The sequence below is a fragment of the Momordica charantia genome (assembly GCF_013281855.1).
Source record: "Momordica charantia cultivar OHB3-1 chromosome 6 unlocalized genomic scaffold, Mcharantia_2.0 BLBB01000006.1, whole genome shotgun sequence".
Lineage (NCBI taxonomy): Eukaryota > Viridiplantae > Streptophyta > Magnoliopsida > Cucurbitales > Cucurbitaceae > Momordica > Momordica charantia.
In genome coordinates, this window is record NW_028275164.1 from 8,203,380 (window position 1) to 8,221,437 (window position 18,058).

The window sequence follows — 18,058 nt, forward strand, 5'->3', positions numbered from 1 at the left end:
AAACAATCTTTGTATATGAAATTCTGTAACATTTTGGAAATTCAATAAACAAATGAATTCTTCAAATTTATGTCAAAGGCCTCAAAACCTTTGCATATGCAATTCTGTAACATTTCTTCTTGTCAATAATACTATGCAAGTTTTACAGACGACTACTCTAGATTTGTGTGGATATATCCTTTAATAAGAAAAAAATCTTACTTTATTGCTTCCTTTGTTAAATTTCAATGCTCAGTAGAAAATCAACTAGATAGAAAAATAAAAGTTTTTTAAAGTGATGGAGGAGCATAATTTCAATCCTTAGCTCTCAAACAAATCTTTGAACAAAAAGGCATATATCACAAATTTTCTTGTCCCTATACCCTCAACAAAATGGAGTGGTGGAGAGAAAACATAAGCACATTGTAGAGACTGGTTTAACTATTCTCTTTCAATCTCATATGTCACAAAAATATTGGGTAGATGCTTTTCTTATAGCAACCTTTCTTATAAATAGGATGCCCACAAAGATATTAAGCATGGATTCCCCCTTTCAAAAGTTGTATGGGAATGGTTTAACTATTCTCTTTCAATCTCATATGTCACAAAAATATTGGGTAGATGCTTTTCTTGTAGCAACCTTTCTTATAAATAGGATGCCCACAAGGATATTAAGCATGGATTCCCCCTTTCAAAAGTTGTATGGGAAAGAGTCTAACTATAGCAATATTAGAATTTTTGGTATAGATGCTTTCATTACCTAAGAAGTCTTCCCAATAGCACCAAATTTACTAAAAGAGAACATGTCCTTGTGTGTTTATTGGATATAGTAATGCTCATCAAGGATATAGGTGTCTTGATTTGCTAAATAACCGTATTTACATTTCAAGACACGTTGTCTTTGATGAAAGTACATTTTTTTTTATAAGACTGCTTCTAACAACACAAACCGGAATATTGCTCCCCTTGTAGTTACGGACTTTGTAGGAATCAACAATGAAGATTTAAAGGGACTATAGGCAATCCGATCATTGATGGTATGAACAAACAGTCACAACATCAAGTATTGCATAGCGCCTCACAAAACTTCAACAACCATAGAAGAAATTAGCAATAATGGTTCAAACTAGAGATATAATCTCTTAACTCTCCCAACTGTGTAAAATGGAGTTGGAAATGAAGAAACTGATACAAACATCACCATCAATTACAACTTAGAAGGCCAAAATTCTCCAAACACTCAAGACAAAAGAGTAAATAAGGAGGCAATTGTAAGCACTAGTACACAAATATTCCAATTCATGAGTATCATCATCAGGAGCAGGCAACTGCTCAAAATGAAGTGTCATGCGACAACATCACATATTTGGATATCTTTCCCTCTCCATTTACTAATTTTTCTATACTTCCTAATATCAACAATAATCTTCATATTGACTTATCCTTTTCTGTTGCAGGAATATCAAGGTCACAAAGTGGAAGCACTTCCTCCCACCAAATGATCACATGAAGAAAGTTGGCCAACAACCTTGCTCTTGACCTTACTTTGCATCAACAAATCAACAAATTAAGAAGTAACCAAAATCAGCAGTGTTATCTTGCAACCAACCACAACACAGAACCAAAGAACTATAAAATTGCCTTGTCCATACCTCATTGGAAAAATGCCACGAAAGAAGAGATGAAAGCTCTCTTACAAAATACCACTTTGTCCCTTGTTGAAAGACCTCATAATACAAATATAGTAGGATCCAAGTGGATTTTTAGAACCAAATACAAAGAAGATGGAACCATAGATCGTTACAAGGCTTGCCTAGTTGCTCAAGGGTACACTCAAATAAAATGATTGGACTATGAAGAAACCTAAAGTACTGTGGTCAAACCAACTACAATTCAGCTAATTTTATCCTTAGCCACTAGTGCAGAATGACCCTGACGACAACTAGATGTCAAAAATGCATTCCTACATGGCTATCTAAAGGAACAAGTTTACATGGAACAACCTCCTGATTTTAAACACCCTATTTACTCTCACAGTGTGTGTAAACTTCAAAAGTCTATACATGAACTAAAACAAGCCCCTAGAACCTAGTTTGATAGATTGGTCAACCACCTTCTCCATATTGGTTGTATCAATTATCACTCCGATCCTTCTCTACTCATCTTCTCTACTTTGATAATAATGCTAATTTATGTTAATGACATCATACTTACAACAAACAACATATGCCGTATCCAACAATTTATTGCTTCCTTGAGCTCAGAATTTTCCTTAAAAGACTTGAGAAATTTACATTATTTTCCTGGCATAGAAGTCAAACCCACGACAAAGGAATTATGTTATCTTAAGGAAAATATGCTCGAGAAATCCTAACCAAGTAAAAAATTGCTGGAGTAGCTACTATAAACACTCCCATGGCTACCTCCACACAAGAATTATCCAAGTGACACTCAACCAACCAGTTAATACTAAGGAAAACTACATACCTTACACTCACACGCCCAGACATAGTGTATGCAGTAAACTACGTCTATCAACATCTACAATAACCCACTGTTAAAGACTTTAAGGCTGTGAAAAAGATTCTATGCACATCCAAGGAACATTAAACTATGGCATATCTCTATATAAAAATAGTTCACTTAACTTGTATGCTTTTGTGATGCGTATTGGGGTGGTTGTCCACTTACAAGACGGAGCACCACATGATACTGCATATTTCTCGAATCAAATTGCATCTCGTGGTCATCTAAGGAGCAACCCACAATGGTTTGATCAAGCTCAGAAGCTAAATACCAAGCCATGACCACCACAATAGCTGAACTTTGGCTTGGCTTCATGCTCCGAGACTTGGGAATCCAAATTCTCAATACTCATTTATTACACTGTGATAACATGAGTGCCCTACACATGTCCATCAATCCTATTTTTCATGCCAGAACCAAACATATTGAGTTGGACTATCATTTCGTTTGTGAAAAGATAGCACTTGGTGCTCTTGTTACAAAATTTGTACCATCAAACCAACAAATAGCTGACATCTTCACGAAACCCCTTCAAAAGATGATATTTAGAGGCTTAAGAAGCAAACTTGGCATCCGTTTAACCACTACCAATGACAACTCAGCATCAGCCACTGTCACATCAGCCAACAATCACTGTCATCTTAGCTAACGAACAACTCAGCAGCATAATGGGAGATGCACCAAAGTCGATCAATTACACTAACATCAGGAAAATTAAAGCCAATTAATTCTCTCCTTATTTGGCCTTTTTAGTTTTAATTTTCCCACATAAATACCGATTCTCTTTTTAGAAATGTGTACTAATTTTGTGCCTTTTAAAATTAATATCATTGGACTTTTGTACAGAAGGAAATTATCAATCTTTCAAGATGTTGGTAAGTTTACATTCATACTTTCCACCGTGTGTTTATAGAAAGGTCTTGAGAAACTTTTGCATATGCAACTCTGTAACATTTTGGAAATTCAATAAACAGAGGAATTCTTTACCTTTCTGTCAAAGGGCTCAAAATGTTTTATCTTCATATTGATTCTTTGTCATAAATCGAGGTTGAGAAACAAGATTGTTGGCTAGTGTTGTGGTGTGACTCAAACATATCTCAAGGGTTATTAAATTAAAGAAGTTGGGTTGGGCTATTAGTTCTTGTTTAAACCCAAATTATGTGGCTACTTTATTACATGGTGTGTAACCTTAGTTTGAGACTATTCTTCTTCACGTGAGATTGAGAACAAAGAGGAGCAGATTTTTGTTACACTTTTTTTGACCGCATCAACCGAGGGTGGAAAAATCTACATAAGAGTTTGTTTATTTCTTCTTGTAGTTTGTCCATTGTTTTCATCTTCTTCGTGGGTTATTCTGCTTAGAGTTTGCATTTGTTATTCTCCCTCATTCCGTTTGTTATTGTTCTTGGATATTGAAGCTAATAGATATTTTGCTCTCACCTTGCACAGTGGATGTAGACCACATTGGTCGAACCACTATAAATTTTGGTGTCGTCTTCTCTTCCCTTATCTACTTGATATAGTGTTAATATTGCTTGGTGGATTATTTGGATTAATGATTAATATTGTCTGATAAAAAAGCAGTGGTTATTGGTGCATTTTGCACAATAGCTAGGATTAAATAGTTCTCCATTATTAAATCAAGAGATAGAGATATTCTTTCAACTTTTGTGGCACCTTTGGGTTTTACGTGTTTGAGTAGTCATATAAGTCAATTGTCTGGGTTATAAGGCTACTTTATTCTTGCTTGAGAAAGAGTATCAAGTCAATAGGGTAAAATCCGCCAACAACCTTAGTTTAGAAAAGTTTCGATTAAATTTGTAGGAAGAGTATTAAAGTGTGATATTGAAGTCATGCTCTAGAATTTAATCACCTTGAGTTTAATTTGATACCTTAATACTTGTGTTGTTTTCTTGTTTCTATTCAATAGCCTTATAATTATTTCTCTATTTACACTCCATTTAAACTTTCAGATAAAATTTAAGTAAAGAACTTGGTAATCAGTGATCATTCATTCCTGTGGGGACCATACTTTATTCACTTTCTCTACTACCAGTGAAGATTCGTATACTTGCAAATTCGAACAATGGTTATCCATCTATCAAACAATTATGATCTAGAAGCACCAACAACCATAAATATTATTAGGATACTATTTTATTTTGGGTAAAATACACTTTTTTTGGTACAGTATAATACACTTTTGGTTCTTGAATTTGATGATAAATGTTGATTTGGTCTTTAGGTTTCAAAAAGTTACAGTTTGGTTCCGACCTTTAGAAAATAGTTTAAATGGTCCCTGAAGTTAATTTGACCGTCAGTTAACTAACGAAAAAGATGACATGACAACTAATTGCTTATTAGGCATGTTGACTTGGCAGATTATATATATGTGTGTGTGTGATTAGATGATGAATTGGCATCTTCATCTTCTTCCTCATTATTTTTAATTTTTCTCTCTTTTTTCTTTCCTCTTTTCTTCTCTCGGGCAACCTTAAAATTATTTATTCCCTTGAATTTAATTAAATTCTAATTAAGAGGGTTAACAATCTTCTCTGTTATATTTTCCCCCAATTCCCTCTCTCGCCACCACTGCCATTTTTTTCTTCCATGTGGACCATTTCTCAAAGCCTCCGCTTTCCCACACCTTGTCATGTCTTTTCGGGACCATTTAGAATTATTTTATAAAGATCACAACCAAACGGTCACTTTCGAAACTTAATAACCAAATAGAAACTTATCCTCAAATTCAGGAACCCAAAGCGTATTTTACCCTTCTATGTTTTATTCTTTGTTTTTTTTTTAAAATTAAACCTATATAAACACCACATCCGCATATATGTTTCAATGTTTTGTTATCAATTGTTTAAAAATGACTTGGACAAAAATTAAAATATGTATTTACTCGACAGTTCATAAAATAAATAATTTCAAAACAAATAGGGTTGTGTTCAACATTATATATTGGAGAAATACAAATTATTGAAAAGGTGAGATTCTACCCTATGCTTCCAGTGAAGGGTTTGGACTGAATTGATGATCTCTCTGGCATAAATTGTTGTCCAATATATCACCAGTTGTACTGGTTTTAGGAAACTCTTGAACCAATGAGCTGAGATTTTTGGGTATCTTTTCATTCCATCTTTTTAATCAACAAAGTTGATGCCAAATCGAACTGTATAGCCACTCGACCATTCAAAGTTATCCAACAACGATCATGCAAAATACCCTATTACTTTCACACCATCCCTTCAAAAATTTGCAAACATATATACAAATACTTGATATATAAAAAGAAAGTAGAGAGAGGAGGGAGAGAGTTGTGTTGAAAAGGCTCACTCAATTGCTTTACGTAGGGAATAGAGATGAGCTTGATAGTACTGGATTCTGAAATTGTCCACAAGTGCCTCATTGAGAGAGAGTTGCATTGTTAGCCTCATCAACTCCTACAATAGAATCCAAATATATATAAAAACGCGCATTTCGATTAATCTTACGAGACAGCCGCCTGACAACATATGAATATTTGATTCTTAAAGTAGATGGCCTATCATGAGATTTAAATTCATTTCCTCTCACTTTGTCCTAGTCCTTTTGGACCAATGAACCACCCATAATAATTATATAAGAATGATTATGGATATAATTATTAAAGGATGTGATAGAACAAGGCCAATGCCGACCATCCTCTTATTTTTACTCTCGAAGCGTGAGAGGTCCATGAATCAGGATCGTGATTTGAAAAGAAGATTGTTAGGGATGCATGTACCATGCAAACATAATTTTATATTAGCCTGAGAAGGTGAAGGTTATGGGTATAAATATTTTAGCTTGCGTCAACAATAAACTATATATATGATACTATTATAAAGATATAGGGCCCTTTTGGTAACATTCCCGTTTCTTTTTCTCATTTCCAATTTTCATAAGAAATCAAATTAGCATTTTCCAAGTAATTATATTTCTTTTTTTTTCCTTTTTTGGAACATTCTCCAAATTATATAAAAATTTTGGAAACAATCAATCCTACTTTAATTCATAGATGTTGAGATCTGCAATTTATTTTTCTTTATTAAAAACTAAGAAACAGTAACAAGAAATAGAAACGTTATCAAATGAGCCCATAGAATGTGGTTATTAAAAAGCATTAATAGTAAAGTTTATAGTAAACATACCGTTCTCTGTGATATAGATGAGGGGGTCGTTGTACTTCGCTTTTGTATACAGCAACACATCTCGAATGCCTCTAGGATAAACTGCCAGCCATGGGGAACCCGCCTGCAGACCGATGGCTATGCCATTGTGCTTGATCGAGATCTTGATACGAGAGTCGGTGATGTAGGAGACGTCGGTCACATTAGGAGACGTCACATGGGCTACATAATCGGCTGTGTAGTAGTTGTTGGAAACGTTGATAAGCCCTCACTATAATTTACTCTAAAACTCACCAACTTTAAAGAGAAGAATTTTGTTCTCTTATTAAATTCAAGAACATACAAGAGAAGAATATTGTTCTCTTTTCTTTCTTGATTGAAATGCTTCAATTTGCTTCTTTCTTGCTTGATTACAAATGAGGGAAATGATCCCTTTTATATAACATCCAAGAGACACATCTAAAAGACACAAAATAAATGGATACATGTATACATACTATTCATGTATCTTAATACATTATCTTACATGAACCTAACAATTCATGTATCTAGGGATTCATGCATGTGTATAGAAATGAATTTAGCTTAAATTCTAACATCCTCCCTTAAGCTAGATTTCCATAACTCCAAGCTTCTCCTTAATTTTCAAGAACAAGTCTGTCTTCAATGCTTTTGTAAATATATCTACAACTTGATCTTGTGTTTTGCAATGCTTGATGCATACTTCCCCATCTTTGATCAATTCTCTGATGAAATGATATTTGATCTTTATATGTTTACTCCTTCCATGAAAAACTGATTCTTCGAAAGAGCAATTGATGAGGTATTATCACAAAACATGATGGTCCCTTTTTCTTGAGGACACTTCAATTCATGTAGCACATTTCTCAACCAAAGTGCTTGACAACTGGCTGTGGATAAAGAGATGTATTCAGCTTCAGTTGTTGACAATGCTACAACATCCTGCTTCTTTGATGCCCATGAAACTGCTCCATAACCAATACTAAACACATATCCAGAAGTACTTTTATAATCATCAATATTTCCTCCCCAATCACTATCACTATATCCAACAAGAACATTATCAATGGTTTTCTTATAGTGAATTCCATGATTAATAGTTCCATGAACATATCGAAGAACTCTTTTTCCAGCTTCCCAATGATTTTTCTTTGGTGATGCCATAAATCTACTCAATAAACTGACTGAGAACATAAGATCAGGTCTAGTTATTGTTAAATACATTAAACTTCCAACGAGACTTCTATAGATGGTGGCATCAAAATCTTCACTTTCATCATGCTTGCTCAATTTCAAACCTACTTCCATAGGAGTACTGGCAGGATAAGCATTCTCCATTTTAAACTTGAACAACAAATCCTTCGCATACTTCTTTTGGGAAATATTAATCCCAGTATCACTTTGCTTTACTTCGATACCAAGAAAGTAATGAAGCAAGCCCATATCAGTCATCTCAAATTCTTTCTTCATGCTCTCTTTGAACTCTTCAAGCATCATTGTTGAAGTTCCCGAAAATATCAAATCATCAAAGTATAAACAAATGATCAAGAAATTACCATTCTTGTCCTCTTTGGTGTAGAGAGCATGTTCATATGGACATCTTTTGAAATCATTCTTCAGGAAGAAACTATCAATACGACTGTACCAGGTTCTTGGTGCTTGCTTTAACCCGTACAATGCTTTCTTCAATCGACATACCTTGTCCCCGTCTCCATTCTTTACAAAACCTGGAGGTTGCTCAATATATATCTCTTCCTCCAAGTACCCATTTAGAAAAGCTGACTTGACATCCATTTGATGTACTTTCCAGTCATTTTGTGCTACAAGAGCTAGAGTCAATCGAACAGTCTCCAAGCGAGTCACAGGTGCAAAAATTTCTTCATAATCCACACCATACTTTTGCTTGTACCCTTTAACGACAAGTCTTGCCTTGTATTTCTCAACTTCGCCATTTTGCTTCAGCTTCATCCGGTAGACCCATTTGACTCCAAGAGCTTTTCTATTTTCCGGTAGATTGACTAACTCCCATGTCTCATTTCTTCTTATTGCATCGATCTCTTGATCCATTGCAACCTTCCATTTTTCATCTTGAATTGCCTCCTCAAAGTATATAGGATCAACATCTGCAAATAAAGCAAAATCAACATGTTCATCTTCAGGTATTCTTCTTGAAGCATTATAGATCTCTTGAATATTCCTCATCTTCCTTGGTGGAGTTGATTCATCACTTGTGGAAGGTAGAGATGAAGATGAAGCTGCTGGTTGAGTCTCTTCAAGCTCCAAGTCTTGAACATCTCCTTTGTCATTCATGTCGACAAGTAATGGATTATGGTTTCCATTTGTTGCATCCCATCTCCAAAATTCTGCTTCACTGAATTTTACATCTCGGCTGATAATGATTTTCTTACTTATAGGATTGAATAATCTATAAGCCTTGGAGTTCTCACTGTACCCGACAAAAATGCATTTTTCTGATTTATCATCGAGCTTACCTCTTTTTTCATTTGAAACATGAGAATAAGCAATGCAGCCAAATACTCTTAGGTGACTAACAGTTGGCTTTAATCCGCTCCATGCTTCTTGAGGAGTAAGGCTTTGAACACTTTTGGTTGAAGCACGATTCAAGAGATAAACAGCACATGTCACCGCATCTCCCAAAAATTTATTTGGAAGATTCTTGGCCTTCAATATACTTCTTGCAAGCTCCATTATTGTTCTGTTCTTTCTCTTTGCAACACTGTTTTGTTGAGGAGTTCTTCGAACAGTCTTTTGATGCTTGATTCCATTTTCCTTAAAAAAATCTTCAAAAGCAATATATTCTCCTCCACGATCAGAATGCAACATCTTCAATTTTAAGTTGCTTTCATTTTCCATCATTGCCTTGAATGTTTTGAAATACTAGAAAGTAGAACTTTTTTCTTTTAACAGGTAAATCCATGTCTTCCGACTATAGTCATCAATAAATGTGAGAAAATAACGATTACCTCCAAACGTAGTAGTTCGCATGGGTCCACATAAGTCTGTATGGACTAGCTCGAGAGGTTTTGATGCTCTCCAAGAACTTCCTGTCGGAAATGGATTTCGATGATGCTTTCCCAAAATACATGCTTCACAAAGTTGATCTTCCCTTTTAATATTTGGCATTCCTCTCACCATATGTTGTTGACAGATGTTAGACAAAGTGTCAAAACTCAGGTGCCCATACCGATAATACCAAAGCCATGAAGAGTCTTTTACTAAAGTCTCAAGCTCATAATACATTTTGATTGGAAATATTTTGTTGTGAGTTATGTGTACCTTTGTTATGAGACTTCCATTCTTGGCTCTGATCTCGCATATGCTATCTTTGAAGACAACATTATGTCCCTTCAATAGGAGCTGCCCAACACTTAAAAGATTGTGTTTGAGTCCTGGAACATAATACACATCAGTGATTCTTTTTGCTCCATTCTTTGTCTTCACGATAATATCTCCTTTTCCATTTACTGCGAGCTTCTTGTTGTCACCTGTCTTCACTTCATTTTGAAGAGATTCATCTGAAGTTACGAAAATATCCTTTCTTCCTGTCATGTGGTTACTGCAACCACTATCAAGATACCATATATCTTCAGTACTTGTTTCTTGGACATTAAATGTGAGGAAAAGAAGGCTTTGATCATCATTTTGTTGTTCATGCATCAGAGTGGTCTCTGCCTGATTAGAATTGGTCTTTTTAGACCAACAGTCTGCTTGAAAATGTACGTAGCGTCCACAATTGAAGCATTGTATGTGAGAAAAATCTCCACGACCTCCACCTCTACTTCTTCCTCTGCTGGAACTTCTTCCCCTTCCTCTATTTGAAGAAGTTTGATTATCTCTTCTCTCTGACTCAAAACTTTTGAAGTCATTAGACCTTCCATTTCCTCGACCACTGCATCCACCTCTTCTTCCATTAAATCTCCCTCTAGAAGAAGTTTGCATATGAAAAGCTTCTTCTGAAGGAGTAGAATCAAACCGCTTCAATCTAAGCTCATGAGATTGGAGAGATCCCATCAAGCTATTTATGGAGAGTGTTGACAAATCTTTGGACTCTTCAATTGCTACTACAATGTGCTCATATCTTCTGGTCATGCTTCTAAGGATCTTTTCTACCACTCTTTGATCTTCAATTGCATCTCCATTTGATCTCAATTGATTAACAATAGAGAGAACACGATTGAAAAATTCTTCAACAGTTTCAGCTTCTTTCATTCTAATGGTATCAAATTCAGCTCGAAGTGCTTGCAACCTTACCATTTTTACCTCTTCCTCTCCTTCATACAAACTTTGCAATTCATCCCATGCTGCTTTAGCAGTTGAGACTCCTGAAATTCTTTCAAAGATATTTTCATCGACAGCTTGGTAGATAAAAAACAACGCCTTTTTGTCTTTCTTTCTAGAATCTCTCAACTCGTTGAGTTGTTGTTGTGAAAGACCATCCTCACCTTCTGGCTCCGAATATCCTCTATCAACAATATCCCAAAGCTCTTGAGATCCATAAAGAACCTTCATTTGTTGACTCCACCGTCTATAGTTCTTTCCTTCAAAACGAGGAAGTTGAGGCTGCAACATGTTGTTGGATGACATCTTTTGAACTTGGCTCTGATACCACTTTGTTGGAAACGTTGATAAGCCCTCACTAGAATTTACTCTAAAACTCACCAACTTTAAAGAGAAGAATTTTGTTCTCTTATTAAATTCAAGAACATACAAGAGAAGAATATTGTTCTCTTTTCTTTCTTGATTGAAATGCTTCAATTTGCTTCTTTCTTGCTTGATTACAAATGAGGGAAATGATCCCTTTATATAACATCCAAGAGACACATCTAAAAGACACAAAATAAATGGATACATGTATACATACTATTCATGTATCTTAATACATTATCTTACATGAACCTAACTTTCATGTATCTAGGGATTCATGCATGTGTATAGAAATGAATCTAGCTTAAATTCTAACATATTAATAATCCGAGAAAATCAAACGACCGTTTAACCAACATATATTTCTCTTGTGTGTAACTTGGTAGTCTCTTCCCAACAATAGACTTCATGATCTTTGGATAATCTCCATACGTCAATGGATCCATGAACCTTCATTTTGGGAACAATAATTTCAATATATGATCTCTATATGTTGTGAGAAAACCGAATAGTTACATAGATTCTCGAAGTTATTCATAGGTTAGGTTCTATATTTAACATGATCCTTCAAGATCGTGGTTTTTTTGACTCATCGATCTTGGTTGGATCCCATTTTGGGATGGATGCTCATTTAAGTTTTTGAGCTCTAATACCATATCAATATTCATTGGGCTCCATCTCAAAATCAATTGACAATGAGAGGAACAATTCACTCATATTATAAATCATTGTTAGGTCTATCATCTTTTCAATGTGTGATCATTGACAGAAGTTACATTGGTACCATACTTAATAAATCTAGAGAAATTTAGAAGGGAAAAAAAATCTTCAAGAAAAAAAAAACTCAAAATTTCTCCAAATTTCTGGAGTAATTAATTAGGAACTTTCCTCTCGAGACTTTTTTCCTCATCTAAATTTTTACCAATTTTGCAAATTGTCAGGTAAGTTTATCAATATTATTGATAACGGTGAGAGATTAAATTACAAAAATATTAAAATATGAAGATCTAAATTAAGAAAAAAAAATCAAAATATTAACTAAAGCATATATTTAGCCTAAAATTCAAGCTATGATAAACTTACCAACCAATCATGAAATCAAGAGCTCTATGTGTAGCATTGCGATGTTTTATTGCATTGGAAACTGGAACAAACCAGTTCGCCACTAGGCTTATTCCTATCGAACTCTTTTGAGACTTCTGCAAATAAATTTAAGCTCATTTCAATTTCAGAATTTTCATAATTTTAAATATAATTAATATGATAAAGATATAACAATTCCAAGCCAAAAATTACCATCAAAATTTGAACACATAACTTTTAGTTTAAAGTTTTGAATAAAGCTTACCAGCCATGTTTATATTAACAAGAAGTTATCATAGAAATCCAACCCAATAAACTATTTGTGGCAATTTATTACACGTTGAATAAACGTAATTAATTGCATTCTAAAACAAGATCAATTCGATCTAGTCCCTTTTTGCTTTGCACCGATATACGTATTTTGTTAATGAATATTATTTATCGAACTCGCATTATTAATAAAACTCACGTCCACACCATGTCGAGAGATAATTTATCATATTTTGGATGATTTTTGTGTGACTCCTCATCCATAGTAGGGATACGTAGAAATTAAAACTTTAATTAACTTAACTTTATGGGTTGGAATTTAAAATTTCAAGTAATTGAAAGTGTCTTTGACTGCTAAATAGAGAAATAAAGATGAGCAAAAGATTATGTAACTTGTAGAGATTAGAAAACATACGAGAGACAAATATCTCTGTAAAGCTTGACTGCAGCAGCATGAGCAACAATTTGGTAATGAGCAACAAGATTGGCTCAGTGGCGGAGTTTCCACCACTACAGTTGGCGTGCATCCACGAGGAGCATTTGTTTGGAGCAAATATACCCATTGTGTAACCAGACATGCAATAACTTGATGGCTCAATGTGATCCAATACTTCACTCTATCTCCAAATTTTTGAAGCAAACTTCAGCATAGTTTTGAAAATCATTCCTTTACATTTCAACAAACAACGATTCTTGGTATTATTATTCCTATGATTTTTCTTCTCTATTTTATCAGAACTCGTTCCTAAAAATAATTTCCAGAAAACTCATCGTCCAAACAAAACAGAGTGCAGCGATTAGCAAATGAATTCTAGAAGCTTGTTTGTAAACATGTTTCCAAAATAGTTTCTTTTATTCTTCTGTCAAAACTACTTGTATAATAATAAAACTAATCATAAAAGATACTATTAGCTTTCCAACCAAAAAAAAAGGAAAGAAAAGAAAAGAAAAATTAATATTATTATATAAATTGAAATCATGACATACCAATTGATGGTTTTATTTAAAAATGGAAAAAAAAAGAAAAAAGAAAAAGAGCAAAGGTCCTTTGATAATATTTTATTTTTTATTTTCTGTTTTTGAAAATGAAGCTCCAAAATACTACTTTTTATTTTCTGACACATTGTATTTATTTGTTTTAGTTTCTATATTTTATCATTAATTTTTCTTTTAGAAGAGACATCACACTCTTTCTAAACCCATCTATATTTAGAACATTTTTTAAATTCAAGATAAATTTTGTCAACCAAAAAAAAAAAAGGCTCAAAAAACCACCATATTCATCTTCTAAAGCTTGGGGAAGATCCCAATGGAAGGGTGTAACAAAAGGCTTTATTCCTATGCTTCATGTAAAAATAAATATAAAATAATCACCAAATTAAAAGAGTTATTATAGAGGTCAAAACGAGCATAACTCAACGGGTATATATCTCCAACTAAGAGGTTGTATGTTCGATTCCCAACCTCACATGTTGTACTCCAAATTATTATATAGAAACCATTTTAAAGACAATTAACCCTCAACTGAGTCGGAAACTGCCGTGGTGCAACAGTTTTTGCTCTATTTAGTCGGTACATACTTTTTGAATGAATGATGTGTTGTTTTTTTTTTAAGTACAACATGTTTGGGAGGGGATTTGAACTCATAACCTCATGATTCGAGGTATATGTCAATTATCGTTGAACTATGTTCGTTTTGACGAATGTTGTGTTGTCTTACAATAAGCCATTCTTCCATAGGTTACCTTTTTGCTCAGTAAAATTTTGTTTCAATGATTTTTATATAAAATTTTTTACTCCTTGTTTTATTCTAATGATTTGGTTACTTTTTTATTTTTATTTTTTTATAATTTAACTCATATACTTTATCAAAGCTACTAAATCATAATTTTGATAGGTACCAATAGTCTATCTCCAATATATTTCAATAATCACCCGAAAACGAGAACAAAACACAAAATTCCTTAGCACTTCGAGAGGCCAACGAACTCTCCTTTTCAAAGATTAACTCATCAATCCTAAACCAGACTAAATAATTTCCTACCTTTCTCTTTTTCCCTCATTCTATTTTGAACAATTATTTCCAATAACTTCATATCTAGTTACTAACATACCCTTATTATTCTATTAATAATCCTAAGTACCAAAGGTCGTTCCTAACAAATTTCTAAAACGATTTCGCAAAATAAAACATCTCAAATGTTACCCACTAGTAAAAGTAATAAATAGAAATGAGTTCTGTATATAAAATTTACCTTTAGCCAACAACTCATTGATAAGATTATTGTAGTATTGAATTCCTTTCTGGTTCACTCCTCCGCTGAGCTTTCCCTCTGTAAAAATAAAAGAGTTTCTGAAATTGACCAAACTTGAAGTTATTAGAACTCAATGATTTCCATATACAGAAATATTTATTTTAAAAAATAACGAATTAAATTGTTAGATTTTTCTTCCATTAAAAAATTGATTTTATTTTATCCTATACTATCATTAATTAATTTAAAAAGGAAACTTACTTGGCAGGATTCTGGACCAAGAGATTGAAAATCTATAAGCATCTAAATTCATATTCTTCATAATCTCAACATCTTCCTGTTCCATCACAAAGATTTAAAGGTCAAAATTTTGTATTAATTATATACATTAATTGTTAAGGGAAATGGTATTTCATAAAACAGCAACTCATACTAAAATTATGATATAAAATCAAATTGCCAAAGTAAATAAAAAAAATTTGAAAGAAAATAAATAATTTAATTAAATAATTGATTTTATTGTGTGATATCACACGTTCTTTACCTTGTAGTGATGGTAAGCATCAACAGCTACATCTCCATTGCTCCCATCTATTATTTTGCCCGCCATTCATCCCAAATATATGTTATTAATTATAATTATTTATCACTAGAGAGATGAAATAATTTTGTTACCAAATATTTATTTTTATATAAGTATTTGAGTTATATATATATATATTTGTATGAGTACAACATGAGATTTGAACTCATGAATTTTTGGTCAGGATAGATACTTGTGGTTAAATTTTATTCCATACCAAACAAAATAAATGGTATTGGTAACTAAATTAAGTCAAACTTTTATTAAAAAAAAATCTAAAAGCAATTTTTTTTTTCTATTTTCTATTTTTGAAAACTCAGGCTTGTTATCTAACAACTCAATTTATCCAAATAACATGTTTTTAAGAAACGTTTTTTTTTTCTTCTAATTTTGCCAAGTTTTCAAGGATCTAGGTAAATGATGAAATTATATTAATAAACAAACTTAATATTAATAGAAATAGGACAATTATTGAACAAGAATAAAGTTTCTATAATTCAATTTGTAAACTTTCGAATTTCTTATTTTAGTCACTAATTTTATATAAAAAAAATTATTTTTAGTTCTCACTATTAATTTTTTTTTTTTTAATCAGTTGGATCTATTTCGAAACTCTCAATTTCCAACTCACTAAATTTAGTTTTAATTATTTGTCTGGTATGTCTCTACTAAGTACTAAGTAAGTAAAATAACAAAAAAGAAAATATTTGATTATAGTTTTGGTAGAAAAAAGCCTAATGACAGGGGCTAAAATTATATTTAATACATAACATTTAAAAGATCAGAATCAAAATAAAATAAATATATAATTTGAAGCAACCACAATTAAATACAGAACTAAAATTTATGTCTCGATGCATGCTAACAGAGCTTAATTTAGTAGTAATTCAAAAAAAAAATTTATTATATCCCGGCATAAATTTTAACCTTTATGCTTTTAAATGATATATTTTTCCTTTGCAAAAAAAATATATATACTTTCAAAAAAATAAATATTTTTTCGTCAAAATTTCAATAATAATGATAATTAATGTGCTTCCTTAATGGATAATTAATGTACTTTTATCTTATATGATAATCGTTGTTTTACCTAATTAATAATTCACCTAGATATTGATGGATTATTATCATAAAAATCATGAAATTTTCGTCTTTTTTGTTTTTGTTTATGTTATATTTTTGATAATTTTTATTTGACTTTTATTTGGTTTCAAGATGGATGTTAGTAAAGACCTTGAACATAATGTAAATGAGTTCGACCGGATAAGCAATATAGATGAAGTAATGTCTGATGAACACAAGGCCATAATATTGCTTAATTCTCTTCTTGACTCCTACAATGAGGTTAAAACAGCTATAAAATATGGAAGGGATAGTTTAACATTAGACATTATGTTAAATGCTTTGAGATCCAGAGATCTGGACGTTAAGAAAAACAAAGCCAAAGACTCTAAAGCATTGATGGCTAGGGGGCAGAACAGATATAAAACCAAATAAAAGCCGTCATAGAAATAGATCTAAATCTCAGGGGAAGGTTAAGAAGTGTTTTTATTGTCACACTATGGCACATCGTTTGCCTTGAACAAAACAACACATTGTTTTTCTTAGTTTGACCGAGTCTTTTGAAAAGTCTTCATGCCCAATTCGTTCTTCCTGAGATCAAGCAAGAAGAAATCAACATTACTTGATTCAAGATATCCACCAACCTCCTCAAGTTTTATCCAACAAAGTGCACCTTCAAAGCTCTATAAATACAGCTTCCAAGTGACCTCAAACCATCTCATTTCCAGCTTATGAAATTCCTTTAGAATTCTGTTTGATTCATTTATTATTGTATTTTCAACATTTAGATTCTTTTCTTGAATTTATTTTTAACTTTTCATTGTACTTATTTTTCACAAAGTCTATTTAAAATTCTCGCATTCCTCTTATTATTTAATTTTTGTATTCAGTTCTAAGTTTAATGCAGATGTCTTCTTTTGAACAAATTCTTTTGTGCTTCCGTTTCTCTCATTTCTAGGATGAGCTAAATTACCTTTTTAACCCTTCTATAAATGTCTTAGTCTAATTTTTATTCAAACTGCAACTATCAAGGAGCATGGTGTTTTTACCCTGATTGCTTATCTTGATTGATTAAATTTATTAGGGCTCGTTTCGTAACGTTCTCGTTTCCAATTTTCTTAAGAAATTTAAGCATTTTACAACTAACTTTGTTTCTTGTTTCTCCTCTTTTGGTAACATTCTCACAATTGTATAGAAATTTTGAGAACAAGAACAATTAAAACAAGTTTCTCCTTTCTTGTTTCCATTTCCAATTTGTTCCAAAACATAAATAAAAATATTGTTTTATCATAGTTGAATTCTTTGACGTTGGAACCATGCAATACATTTTTCTTCATTAAAAATAAAGAAACAGAAACAAGAAATAGGAACGTTACCAAACGAACCCTTAGTTGATAACTAACTAGCCACTTGTATAATCACACAAGTTTAAGTCTAATTCTAAAAAGGTTAGATTAGAA

At 32.6% G+C, this 18,058-nt stretch overlaps 1 pseudogene; it reads right to left on the reverse strand.

Annotated features, from left to right (window-relative positions):
• Positions 1-1,193: 1,193 nt before the first annotated feature.
• Positions 1,194-15,563, reverse strand: LOC111021437 (beta-glucosidase 13-like; annotated as a pseudogene).
• Between the last annotated feature and the right edge of the window lie 2,495 nt (positions 15,564-18,058).